The sequence below is a fragment of the Aedes albopictus genome, chromosome 3 (assembly GCF_035046485.1).
Source record: "Aedes albopictus strain Foshan chromosome 3, AalbF5, whole genome shotgun sequence".
Taxonomy (NCBI): domain Eukaryota; kingdom Metazoa; phylum Arthropoda; class Insecta; order Diptera; family Culicidae; genus Aedes; species Aedes albopictus.
This window is the reverse complement of record NC_085138.1, coordinates 24,602,989-24,617,172: the sequence shown is the minus strand read 5'-3', so window position 1 is coordinate 24,617,172 and position 14,184 is coordinate 24,602,989. Positions and strand designations below refer to the sequence as shown.

At 38.0% G+C, this 14,184-nt stretch overlaps 2 protein-coding genes across 2 annotated transcripts in view; one reads left to right on the top strand and one right to left on the bottom strand.

The window, feature by feature from the left end:
- Positions 1-14,184, top strand: part of LOC109418392 (UDP-glucosyltransferase 2) — a 740,033-nt gene that overhangs the window by 439,060 nt on the left and 286,789 nt on the right. The gene's annotated exons all lie outside the window — the stretch shown is intronic.
- LOC115263972 (vertebrate ancient opsin-like) overlaps positions 1-14,184 on the bottom strand; it is a 97,005-nt gene that overhangs the window by 80,942 nt on the left and 1,879 nt on the right. The gene's annotated exons all lie outside the window — the stretch shown is intronic.

The following is a 14,184-nucleotide window of genomic DNA, read 5'->3' as shown; positions in this document are numbered from 1 at the left end:
TTCTTGAAACAGATTCTGCTGGAGTCTGTTCAGAAATTCGTCGGTAGGATTCCTTGTTCTCCTTCCATTACATCCATACATTCCACATCCAGTTCTTATATTTTTTAAACCTGAATAATCTCTTGAAGTGCTCACCACTTCGAAGCCGACATACCTAATCTCATTAAACTTCTTGAACGATAAAACGGATAAAACTCTCTGGTTCGATTATTGCGGAGGAAAAACTCCGTTGCACCGGTATGCACAAAATATCTCGATGACAATCAATGGCACACTTCCACCATCCACTTCGCTTTGGCATGCAGCAACACACTTTTGTGGTAAGCGTTGATATTGCAAAATTCTCTTCCGGAATCCAGTCCAGTCTGCATTCAGCAAGTGTTGCGGTTCGGTGGCGGTGGTGTTGTCGATGTAGAATAATTTCATGAGATTGTATCTTTCGATATGAATTTTCTTCTCCACTCACTCACTACGACGGCAGGAATGGCTGCTTCCTGCGTGATCAGATTCAGTTGGAAGTTTTGGAATGCGGAAGAAAATGCATATCTGAGATGATTGAATTTAGGTTAAGATCTTAAAAGTATAATGAAACCACTCTAGTTGATTGCAATTTTTGTTAGTGTGTTAGCTTTGGTCCAAGTTTAATCGAAAAACTTACTGCTATTCAAGCAGGTTCATGCTGAGGAAACTCTTACCCGTGGTTGGTCCATTGCTTTTTATATTGAGAATTTCGAAAAAAAAATCAGCAAAAAAGATGGTGCATTTTAGACAAACCACCTCTGGATGATGCTGGTTTGGAAAAGCAAACGGATATCATTACTACGGGCGACCGGAAGAGGAACAAATGTAGATTCGCCAACGAACAATATAGGAACAAAAATTCAATCCCTCTCATATTCCACACTCATTTCAACAACGTGTGTTACTGTGGTGGTCTGAATATATATGGGATGTGGTCCTCATCACCATTTCCTAGGCTGCACGACGACGACTCGAAGCGAGCGCTTTTCGTGTGTGTACTTTCCGGACTACATATATGAACTTTGAGGCACAGTATTTCCCTCGAATTTCCTCCCTATTCATGCTGGAGTAATTAGTTTGATGATGATCGTACTTAATTACCTACCCCCCAGCGTGCTGGCATCAGAAATGGGTGGGACTCAGGCTGGCAGGCAGACAGGCTAACAAAACTAATAGCCATAATCCCCTACGAAGTTATGATGATTACATGCTCTTCGGTAAGTTACACAGACAATGTGGAGATTATTGGGAAAATCTTTTGATTCGTTTCTGAAGCATGCTTGGAGGAGGTACAGTTAATATTGGTATATGAACTTTGTTTAAGGCGCATTTTTCCCTAGTATGACATTATCGGTTTCACGTTTCAGATGGTGTGAATGCAGTTTTCATATGTTCAACAGCTTCACATGCAATACTGTCCATGTTATCCGCGAAGCAAACAAATTGACCGAATTTCATGAAAATGGGGGAAGTTTTTCTGACTTATGTCGCGGGAACGGCATTGATAATTTTATATCATTGTCAACGTTTCGATTCATCGGTTGAAGGTCTTCCTCAGGGTATGTTATTTATGGGATGTGTTAATAATAATATGTAAGTATTTTTGGTTTTCTGTCTTCTACTCACTAAATCCTAATCAATTTGTGTGATTCGTATGATGCTCACGATAGTTTGTCTTTTTTTAATGAGTTCTTGAAAGACTCTAAATCCCAATTGGGTCATCACGCAGAATAAGATTCCATCCGCTGTCACGAATGCATTTTGAATTAACCTTTCATCAAGAAACGAACTGACACAAAGTGTACGCGAAATGTGCTTGAATATTCATGGTCAATTACAATTCACATAGCTTTCCGCGCTACATCTCTGCCAGTTGAAATGAGAATAGCCCCCCTCTGGCAGCAAATGATGCAAATTACGACGATTCCAATTTCCACTCGCGTATGTCCTTGTCAGAAGCTTTTAATTAGCCCTTCTTGCACTTTTGACGAGTCCCAGACGTTTACCAACATAGGAACCGCGCTTTAACTTTTTAACAGCAATTTTATTCCTGATGAAACTGACAAGGGAAAAGCGTGTATCACGTGGCACGTATTATGTTGTGGGTTGTGGCTTCTTCTTATCAAGCCAAGCTGGTACCTGACAGCTTATGTGGCGATGAACATGTTGTTGGCACCTGATACCTACACATAATTAACGCTAAATTGCACACCATCGGGGAAGCTGTTCGAGCATTACGACCAACAACCATAGCAAGGGTAACTCGTGGCGATGGCGGCTGCCTGCTGAGGAATGTAATTTCAGCACCTGATGGTACGATGACTTTTTCTCAAGGGTGCGGCTTTCGTGGGCAAAATTTACAACGCGCGAATTGAAAAGAGCGTATGGAAAGAACCAAAAATTCTTCTTCAAAAAATTATAACTCGAAAACAGTTTGTCGATTGTAATGATATCTTTCAAGATGTTTGAGGAAACAAGGGATGGCCAATATGTTTGGGATAGGCATTTTTTTTCTCACAAAAAGGTTCAACAAGCTGAAACTTTTCATAGAGTGCATCAAAAATTCTCAAATTTTGGCTGCTTGTCAACCTATTATATGAGCATCATTGGCACAAATTTAGGCTCGATTGATTCTTTCGTGGAGCTAGAACCGTTCTATTTTTTAGACAACCATTTTCGAGCTGTCATATTTCCAAAACTAGTGAATTGAATTTATTGAAATTTTGAGCATTTATTAACAATATATTGATACTTAATATGATACTCATAGAGTAGGTTGAAAAACAGTCAAACTTTAAGAATTTTTGTTGCAGTCTATGATGTTGTTGAACTTTTTTATGCGAGAAAAAAGTTGCCTATTCCAAACAATTTGGCCATCTCCTGAATATGACATCTTTTACATAGCAATGATTATTACTTTTATTGTATATTTTTCTGAAAAACCTTCCAATATTCTCAAACATCTTCGAAGACGACATTTCAATCCAACAAACCGTGTGCAAGTTACAGTCGACTCTCCACATGTCGATGTTCTACATCTCGATATCTCTCCTTCAGACTGCGTACATTTTTCCTCTCTACATATCGATATCTCCTTATCTCGATATCTCCCTATCTCGATGCGATCTCAATCGTTTTTGTTCTAGATTTTCTCTCTATATGTCGATATGCCCATTTTCACAGGTTACTAGACCTCGTTTCCTAGGTGCAAAACATTATGGGAAGGCAGAGTGACATCTGTTTGTGGTTGGTTTTTCCTAGTAACGGAGATTTTTTCAATCTAGTGTGCATTACAAATTGATTCTTCGGTTCGATCTCTTCCTATCTCGATGGTCCCTTCAATATCGAGACCTGGAGAGTCGACTGTATAAATTTTTGAGGAAAAAAATTGGTTTTTTCATACGCCGTTTTCAAATGTTAGGTGAGGAAAAATAACTGTAAGTTTGTAAATCCCAAAGTATATGTTTCATAAAATCCAGCGCATGAACAAAGTCTCATTCAAATTGAAAAATATCGAGTGGTAGTTCCGTCGTGTTTGGACTGGAAATGCTCTATAATAATGATCTCACACTTGTGAAATTCTACGTAAATCGGGAAATTTTTTTTTGATGGATTTTTAGCTTTATTTTATTTTGAGCTTGTTTTTGCTCTTCCTGTCGCGTTTAAGCATTGGGTACCTTAGAAGTAAACTTATGTGTTACAATTTTGCAACACCTAATTGTATAGGTAAAAAAATGAGATTTTGGACTTTTTTGGCTGCATGGGTTTCAAGGGATATCAGGCGCCTTCCCGGGCTGTTCTAAAGGCTCCAACATCAGGGCCCATATAGCCGAGGCGGTAAACGCACGGGTATTCAGCATGACCATGCTGAGGGTGACGGGTTCGATTCCCGGTCGGTCCAGGATCTTTTCGTATAGGAAATTTCCTTGACTTCCTTGGGCATAGAGTATCTTCGTGCCTGCCACACGATATACACATGCAAAATGGTCATTGGCAGTGGAAGCTCTCAGTTAATAACTGTGGAAGTGCTCATAGAACACTAAGCTGAGAAGCAGGCTTTGTCCCAGTGAGGACGTTACGCCAAGAAGAGGAGGATCAGGGGCTTTTAGGGGCGTTCCAGTGGTGTTCTAGGAGATCCCAAGGGGTTTCAGGAGCGAATGTCCCGCTTATGTATTGTAATTTTGTGTTGGTTTTGTGTAGGGTTGCTCAACCTAATGAGTATGCCTTTGTTTACTACTCATCTCCTAGAAGTTCACTGATGGCGTTGACTGTTCCATCGACACGACGGTTCACCTCATTGGTCCATTAATTACAAATTTTTAGAAATTAAAGCTTCTATACACCTAACGCTTCTACCAAAATTCGCCCTGGTCGCCATCTCTGCCAGCGTCAACTTTTTCGAGCCACTAGGCGTACGACAGTATTTAGACATAATCATATCCTGGGAAGATGTGTTCGATTTTTTACGGACTCAAATGTCGACGATCCATCGTGGTCAACGTCTGAGACCAAAAAGAGAGGGAGCCAACATCAGTGCATAGTTTGGATGGTTGAGAAAGTGGCATAGACAAATTTATATTAACATTTGTTATAATTTTTCATTCATTTGTTTCATTTATGCAAACAGAAGTATGGCAACATATGTTATACTATACATTATAATATAATTGCCTCTAACATAATTACGTAACACGTTAATTGCAATCTTTTTTATATTTTCTGCAATAAAATTGTTTAAGAATATATAAGAATTTTTGTGTTGTCTCGAAAGTGATTAATAATTTTTGTTATTTTGGTCACTCGAGCCAAGAGATTTATAACAAAACTTGTACAAAATTTGTTCTGAAATATATAACAGAACTTGTTATAATTTTGTTGTGATTTCGCATGTTTAATATTATTATTTGTTATTATTGTATCTAAACTTTACTATTACTTTAGAGCTTTTAGTAGAACTTGTTACTTCAGACTCTAGTTTAATTTAAAAATACTTCACTAATACTTCACTTTTGCAAAAGAAAATAAAAAATGAATAACTCTTTTGAAGAAAAACTAGAAAGGACGAGCAAATTCCTTTTAATTCTACTACTGTGCTTATCTTCGGACAGATAGGCCTATTTCGTCTGTGACTTACAGACTTCTTCAGTGTCAAGTGCTCGACTGAAGAAAACCTCGCATTCGTTGTGGTATTTATACTAGGAGTGTATGTGTAGGTACGTGTGTGGGTAAAAGTGTAGGTAGGTAGGTTGCAGAAAGTTTAGAAATTTACAAACAAAACAATAAAAAACTACTTAACAAGGATCAGGGCAATGGGTACACGTGGTTGTTTAAATTTTTACCTAACACACACAAAACATTACACAATACACAAAACACAAATTGACTACCTACCAAATCGGCAGGAAAAAAAGAAAATAACACAACAAACACCAATTGACTACCTACCAAATCGGTAGGAATTTTCCTAGCTTTAGGTATCTTATTGACACCCTGTTTTCTAACAGGTAGATACACCCCCTTTTTTTACAAATCTGTACCTACAATTTTGTACCTACATTTTTATACCTACACTTTTACCCACACACGTACCTACACATACACAATCGCTAACAAAATGCTGTGCTCTCGTCAATGATCAACCGTGGATCGATTTTAATATAAGGAGAACACAATTTAAAACGAGTATTAAAAATATCAGTTTTTTGATTTTTTTAATTTTTTTTGTCTGTGTATTTTAACTTGTGCTAATTCTACTAATTAGCTACTAATTAGCTAATTAGTATTTTTTTCTGTTTTACCAATCTTAATGGCAGTTATGTCGAAGACGTATCATAAATAACGTTAGAACTTGGTGTCGATACCCCAATTCTATAGGATCGCCAGAATAGAGAACCTACACATACACACGCCTTTTAAAAGGGCACTCCCGATGAAAAGTTTAGGGTGACTCCCTCAAAAAACATGTAATTTTTTTAGGCCCATATCTCCACCAATTTGCTTTCGATTTCAAACCCCTAAGACAATTCATAGCAAGTCAAACTACCTTTGAACTTGATTTTGGTGAAACTAATTTTGTTCGAATGAGCTAAATTTGTAGCGAAACATAAGCTTATTTCAAATATTAGTCTAGGTAAATTTAAAAAAAAAAACAAAGTATGCAAAGTTGCTTGAAAATACATAGTCTTCATGCCTACAAAATTTCATCGGATTCTGAGAGAATCCTGCCAACCCCTAAGTCGAGTTTGCGTGAAATTCATCATACACTCTAAAAAAAAACACACACAATCGAACATGTTCAAAGTGCCATAACTTTGTTGTACATTTTTTTACCATTATGCCTTTTTTCACAGATGGTAGCTAACAGGATGAACTTTATTCTCACAAAAGTGCATGAAGGTAACATAAATGGCTTTTTGAGATATTTCATTTTTAGTAACAAAATTCAGTTTTTTAGGAGAAAAACTAAATATTTTTTTATGAAAGCCGCCATATATTATTCTACAACTTTTCCTAATACACGTTTCCTATTAAACAAGCAGTTTCCGTGATATATTTTTTTTTATTTGCATATGTTCCATTTTTTCATAGACCCTATTTGAAAGCTAGTCGAAACTCGATAAAAAGTTTTAATGTGAAAAAAATGCTATTTGTATTGATTAAAACAGCTTTGCAAAATTGTAGGCAAAACAAAAATGTCAATTTCTTGATTTTGCTTTGGCTGACCAAGCCATGTGGGAAATTACACTGTTGAAAATGCTTTGACATCCATGTGCACAACAGAACATGTGCTCGATGAACAAATTGAGATTTGAAATTATGAAAAGAAATCCACGTACTCCGGTGAGACTCGAACTCACGACTCCCAATTCGCTAGACGGGCGCTTCTATTCCTTCAAGCTACGGAGTCACTCGACTATCTCCGTCGCCAGCAGGCCTAGAACTGAACTCGATTCCACAATCGCACATGGTTATCTTCTTTTCACAATCCAAACCCCCTTCGGATGGGATTAGATGAACATCTAACACATTGTCTGTTGTGCACATGTATGTCAAAGCGAGAGAGGAAGTTATTTTTAATTGTCGAGAGCTTCGGGCACTGCCTCCCAATCACTTATTGGTATGGCAATTAGTGTGCAGTCGGACTCTCGACGGGTCGGTCCTCGGCCGACCGAATACGGTAAGGGTGACCGGTGATCGAGCACATGTTCTGTTATGCACATGGATGTCAAAGCATTTTCAACAGTGTAAAACAAAAATGCAAAATTAAAAAAAAAATAGATAATTTTCGTGCTGTTTCGTGGAAAGCCTCAAATAAGCAAAGAAGAATTGAAATTGCATGAAAGTTGACAAAGATATCAACAAATCACTTGTCCATGTTTTACGATAGTGCTCCAAACTTTTGGCCGACGACATCAAGAGTTAAATTACCATTTTGTTGCTAGATTTTTTAGCTACGTTCGGTAAAAATCAGTTGAAAGCTAATAGAAAAAAGATTATATTACCGTTCTCATCTTAAAATTTGATCGACCTAATTTCCAGCGACACTGTCGTAAGTTTATATTATTCTTTTTAGAAAAGTTGGCAACTTTAGCTTCAGTTTACATACGAACATTCTTAAAAAAGGTCCATTTGAATCATGTTCAAAGCTTCTTTGACATATTATCTTTATGAAATTCAAATAACTCAACGTACAACGTACAGATGGGTAAATTATTGGTTAAATGGGGAAAAAATCCACAGCTCAGGTGAGATTTGAACTCACGACCCTTATTCGCTAGACAAGTGCTTTACCAACTAAGCTACCGAGCCAATTAATGACTCGGCAACTTAGTTGTCATAAGGTTCAATTCTAATCTCATCGATCTATATCATCTTCCCCTAAACCGCAAATATAACCATCTCTGTTGTACATATGTACGAAGAGCGAAAGCGATTTGTTTATTGTTTGAAACTGTTTGCCTATCGTACAGGCAACGCTTCCTTTATTATCTTTGAAATCGGATGCAAATTGGTGGAGACATGGGACTAAAAAATGACATGTTTTTGAGGGGGTGACCCCAATCTTTTGATCGGGAGCATAATTGTTAACCCTGAAAGAGTGTCTTGAGAGGCGAAGCAGAGAGCAAGAGCTAATGCGAGTGAAGGTAATATTTCAAGATATGCACGCAAAAGATTGCCAAAAAAAAACCTCAAGGACCTCTGCCATGAATTATGTCCGGAAACTTTTCAGAAATTTGGTCAGGATTCTTCCTGCAATCCCCCCAGAATGTAATCCATCAGAAATGCTTCTAGCATTCTTTTATTATTAAAAATAGATTTGCTCCAACTGTGTATAGTCCGTTGCAATACTAAACAAACAAAATCAGTAGACAAAAATATAATCGGACAAGAAAATCCACATTATTTAAATCTTTAATGACGCAGCTTGTTCCAACAGAAAATGAACAATTAGTGGATTTCCATCGAGATTTTGTCCAGGGCTTCATTCTGGAAATAGTACAGGATTCGTTCCTGGAGTTTACATAGATTTTTTTCAGGAATTCCCCGAGAACTCCGTCCACCAATTCTCTATGGAATTGTTCCAGCAATTCTCTTAGGAATTCGTCTAGACATTTCCTCAAAATTTTCGCTCAGGGATTCACAAAAGAGTTTTTATATGAATTCTCCCGAAGTAACAGTAAGAATTCCCCCAAGAATATGTTCAGACTCCGAATTTTCTCAAAGAATTCTATCAACAAGAATATTTGAAAATTTACAAAAGAAATACCGCTAGAATAATCTTCAAACGTTCGACTATATTTCCTTTCAGCAATCTTCCCTAAAATTACTCCAGCCTGTGCTACATTATTCCCCAGAAATCGCCTCAAGAACTCCTTCAGCAATTCTTTCTGATTTTCCACCAGCAAGTCCCCAAGGATTTTTTAGGAAATTAGGAGTTCTTCAGAAATGACCAAAAACTCCACTGAAAATTGCACTATCACTACCGAAATTTCATCTGTAATTTTGAGAAAAATTTTCTCCATTTGCTCCCTACAACCCTACAACCCTTAGGGATTTGGCACGATTTCTTCCAAGATTACTTTCTGTTTTTTTTTTTTCAAAAATTCCGACAGGGTTTTGTTCCTCAAAGAACTACCTCAGGAGGAAATCAGGAACTTCGCCAGGATTTCAATCAAAAACTCCAGCATTCTGGATTGATTCCATGAATTTTCCTTGAAATTTAACCAGGACTGCCTCAACAGGGATGCCATATATCTCTTTCGTGATGAACCAGCAGACTTGTGCTGTTAAGCAATAACAGTTTTGCGTATAGTTTTTGTTTCATGAGATGCATATTTTTTTAATAATTTAGCAATTATTTATACATGCATGTGTGCAAATAAACTTTTGTATAAAATTGCAAAAAAATACAAAGTTTTATCTGTCGCATTTTTTGTTTATTTCCGATTTATCTAGGTAGGCAAAGCTCGAAATCTAAAGATACATTGTAGTTCTTCCAAATGGCAAAGAAAAAGTGCACAAGGCTACGGTGGCGCTATCTTTTCATTTCATAGCGGCTCACACTGTTGTAGATGGCCCAAAAACGTGATCAAAATTGTTTTGACCATGAAATCATGATTTTTGATCTTTGATGTCTTCGGAAAAGTTTTTCTATAAAATAAGTCCTAATTTATGGAAACATCAGTTTTGTGATTAATCCCTCTAAAAGTTAGAAACGATTTCCATCTTTTCTATTTGTAAACTAAAAAAATATTTTTGTTCAGAGAAGTTGTAGTTAATTTTACTAGGAACAACTTTGCCGAAGATACAAAAGTTCTGTCTTTTGATTTGTATGTACATTTGAGAGGTTTCATATGAAGCACCCCTAAAAATCAGTTTTTTGTTTATAACAAAAACTTTTTCTGATCGACGGGCTTGGTGGTCTAGTGGCTACCACTTCTGATTCGTATGCAGAAGGTCATGGGTTCAATCCCTGGCCCGTCCTTTTCATCCTACTTTGTATCTTTCTATCCACTTTCTCTCGCTCTCTCTTCTCTACATATACAACTCATGTATATTCATATGTTCATAGCCATCGCTAGAACCAGAAACGAATTGAAAAAAGTCGTTTCCCTCCCTTCCAACTTCTACTCACAGCACAGTGTATATATAACGCCTATAAGTTATGCAACCAAAGCGTGCTGTGCCGCTTGACCTTATTCACCTTATTCACCACACAATCTATCACGAACACTATAAATATCCCCTATCCATGGATCGCATCACCGACCCAACGGTGACTCCCAGATCTTCCATCCTTTCCGTCTAAAAATACCCCAGTCCGTGCGGGTTGTGGGGACGCAGAGTGCTCTCGGTCTCTAGTAGCAACAACCAGTACACTCTAACATTCCTTTCCCTTCCCAGCTGGCTATAAGGACTTGGCCGGCGCCGTTATTGATCAAATATGCATGAGCTGCTAAAATTGCACTTTGAGAATAAGTGGAATGTCCCAGCCTCTTATTCAGTTGGATCTCAGTGCAATTGGTACCAGTTCAGATCAATCACGGAGGAGCAACCATTGACATGTATAGTCAGATTGATCGTTTGATCGTGATCGTATAACAAAAACTTTTTCTGATCATTTTTCACAATTTCCAAATGTTCTAGAAAATGTCTGCCTTACTAAATCGCATAAATTTCCCGAAAAAAAGTATATATCTATCTCTCTTATTTATCATGTTATGGAAAGTTTCACTTTAAAAAATGCTTATGTTTGACATGCCCACTTATAAACTTTTGCACATTTTCGCAGACCTGGGTTTTCACATTTGAAAATATGGAACAAGTTTTATCTATTGCAAAAATATAGCCAGTTTTAGCCTGCTTTCGCCTGTATATTAAAATTCATGTACTAGAAATGACTATCATTATAAAATGTTTCATTACCAAATGACCAACATATCAAAACATGTACTCAGTGTTTTTCTTACTTATTTTTTTTCACATGAACACGCAAAAATGTTCAACAGATAACTTTCCTATAAAATTTAGGTTTTTTTTTTTTCAGATAAACAGTGATCAATAACATGATCAATATGAGATAGATATATGCTTTCTTCGAGAAAGTTACATGATTTAGTAAGGCAAAACATTTCTCAGAACATTTGGAAATTGTGAAAAATGTACAGAAAAAGTTATAAGCAAAAAACTGATTTTTAGGGGTGCTTAACAGAGTGCGGCCGTTTAATTATTTTAGTGATTCATTCTCTAAACAGACATGTAATTCTTCACACACAGTGTGATCTTTAGCAAATTCTGTAAGGGTTTTGCCAAGATAACTCAAGAAGATTCCCCAGATATTATCCCAAGATTTCAGCCAGGAATTTTCTTTAGATATTTCATCTGCATTTTCCAAAAAAAATCTTCAGGGAGTATTTCCATTAGTTTCTGCTGGATTTTCTCTACAATTCCTTCAGAATTTTTCTTTATGTTTTTTTTTTCAGGAATTAACAAAGAAATTTTTCTACAGGAAATTATGAAGACATTTTTTAGGGAATTTCACCTTCTTTAAAAATTCATCATGGTTTACTCGAGTGACTCTGCTAGCAAATTATTAGGAATTGTTTCAAGAAATGAAACAACCTAAAACTCCTATATGAATTTGAACAGGATTTTCTCATGGGTTTCTTGCAGAAATTTACCAATAAATGATTTTCTCTTAAACTATTCCAAGGAAATTTGCCGATTATTAGATAAAAAAAAAAAAAAGACGAAGGCCTTATGACGGACGGACGTGAGGTGATCGAAAGGTGGAAGCAGCACTTCGATCAACACCTGAACGTGGAGAACGTAGGCACGGGAGCCCACGGCAACGGAGGAAACGACGACGCCAGTGCAGCGGAGGACGGAAATGAACCAACTCCCACGCTGAGGGAAGTTAAGGATGCCATTCACCAGCTCAAAACCAACAAAGCAGCTGGTAAGGATGGTATCGCAAGATGGGCTCAGAAAAGTTGGCCACCTGTCTGCATCGGCTGATAGTCAGGATCTGGGAAACCGAACAGCTACCGGAGGAGTGGAGGGAAGGGGTAATCTGCCCCATTCACAAGAAAGGCGACCATTTGGAATGTGAGAACTTCAGGGCGATCACTATTTTGAATTCTGCCTACAAAGTGCTATCCCAGATTGTTCTGGCAGCACGGACAATGACTGCCATCAGCGTCGATTGCAGAATACGTACGAAGCAGATTGTCATTCTTTCAAACAATAGCCAGGGAAACAGATGCATGGCGAATGGAATGTACGAAAGCTGTTCCCACGAGATAGTGAATTCTAAATTAATGATATTTTGTGAGATATAGCAGTATAATATTTCGCTAGGAGTGTGTCGGGCTAATGTGCGCTAGATACGATAGCATATTGTGATTTGTGAAATCGTAGTATATATCTTGTGTTCGAATACTAGATCGCACACTACTTCTGCACATACGTTAGCATAATTTCTCCTCCGTCTCTGTAGTAAGATTAGGTAGCGATTACTGAATTCCTCCGCGTCCTGAATTTCTACGGCTAGAGTCCTGAGCCGGTAGGAAAAGACTAAATGTATGTATAATATGAATTCCCTTTGAAACGTTAAAATAAAAGTTACATTTCTTTTAGCTTTGAGCTGCGCAAATTAAAGCCTGCTGCGAGATTTTTTCCTCTACCAACTCAGATCATATTCCGTCGTCTGTCACCTAAAACGAATGAGTTCGTGGGAAGTTATCAGACTGGCTTTATCGACGGCCGGTCGACAACGGACCAGATCTTTACCGTTTGGCAAATCCTCCAGAAATGCCGTGAATACCAGGTCCCAACGCATCACCTGTTCATCAACTTCAAAGCAGCATACGACAGTATCGACCGCGCAGAGCTATGGAGAATCATGGACGAAAACGGCTTTCCTGGAAAGCTGACTAGACTGATTAAAGCAACGGTGGACGGTGTGCAAAACTGCGTAAGGGTTTCGGGTGAACTATCCAGTTCATTCGATTCTCGCCGGGGACTGCGACAAGGTGATGGACTCTCATGCCTACCCTTCAACATCGCTCTGGAAGGTGTGATGCGACGAACCGGGCTCAACAGCCGGGGAACGATTTTCACAAAATCCGGACAATTTGTGTGCTTTGCGACATGGACATTATTGCCAGAACATTTGGAACGGTGGCAGAGCTGTACAGTGAACCATTACTAGAAGCGCTCTAACTTCATGTTAAGTTATTCAATCGCGCTCAAATATGTACCATTATTAGCTAACTAGTTGAGCAACTAGCAGTCAAAAATTTGAGAAGTTTTGGTGCATTTTATAAAAAGTTACAGCTTGTAAAAAATTTTCTGAATATTAGTTAAAAGTTGCATGCTTATGCAAATTTGCAGCTATCGCCGCTTAGTGACAAAATCTTTAACCAATTGGCTAATTAACTGAGAGGTGATGATCAACCAAAAAATATTGCCGAAGACACCATCTTTCTATGTGATCAGGATCCTGAGATATATGAAATATAAAATTAATTAGCTAAACAATTTTGCCGAAGACACCATCTCTCTTAGTAATCAGAATCGTTAGATATATGGTATGCAGATTTGATCAGTATTATGTCTCTTTGTCTATGACAGAAATCACAGACAAAAAACATAACACTAGCGAAATTTCCATACCTTATACCTCAGCACTCTGATTACTTAAAGAGGTGGTGTGTTTGGCAAAGTTGTTAAGCTGGTCAAGGACTTACTGGTGATGTGCCGTTTGATACAAAATTCCACCGCTAGGCGGCGCTAGAGAGCAAACAAACCTTGTATTCCATGTATCTTAGGATCCTGATGACATAGAAAGATGATGTCTTTAGCAAAGTTGATCGGTAGATTAAGGGCTCTCAGTTGATTAATCGATTAGTTCGAGATTCTGCCACTAGGCGCTGGCAGTGCAGTCTGGGCACTGTTGTCCTTCTGACTTCAGCTAGATTGAGGAGGTACGTCTCGAGCGTCTGTTCATCAAGGAGGTGCGGTTCAAATAGCGTCTGTTCTGGCATCCAGCGGCTGAGTATGAAATGCTCCTCCACCGGAAGCTACACCTAAGGTGGCAGCCCCATAACGGTGGATAGGGGACCTTAGGCCAACAACCTACTGTCTCCGAGACCCAAAAAA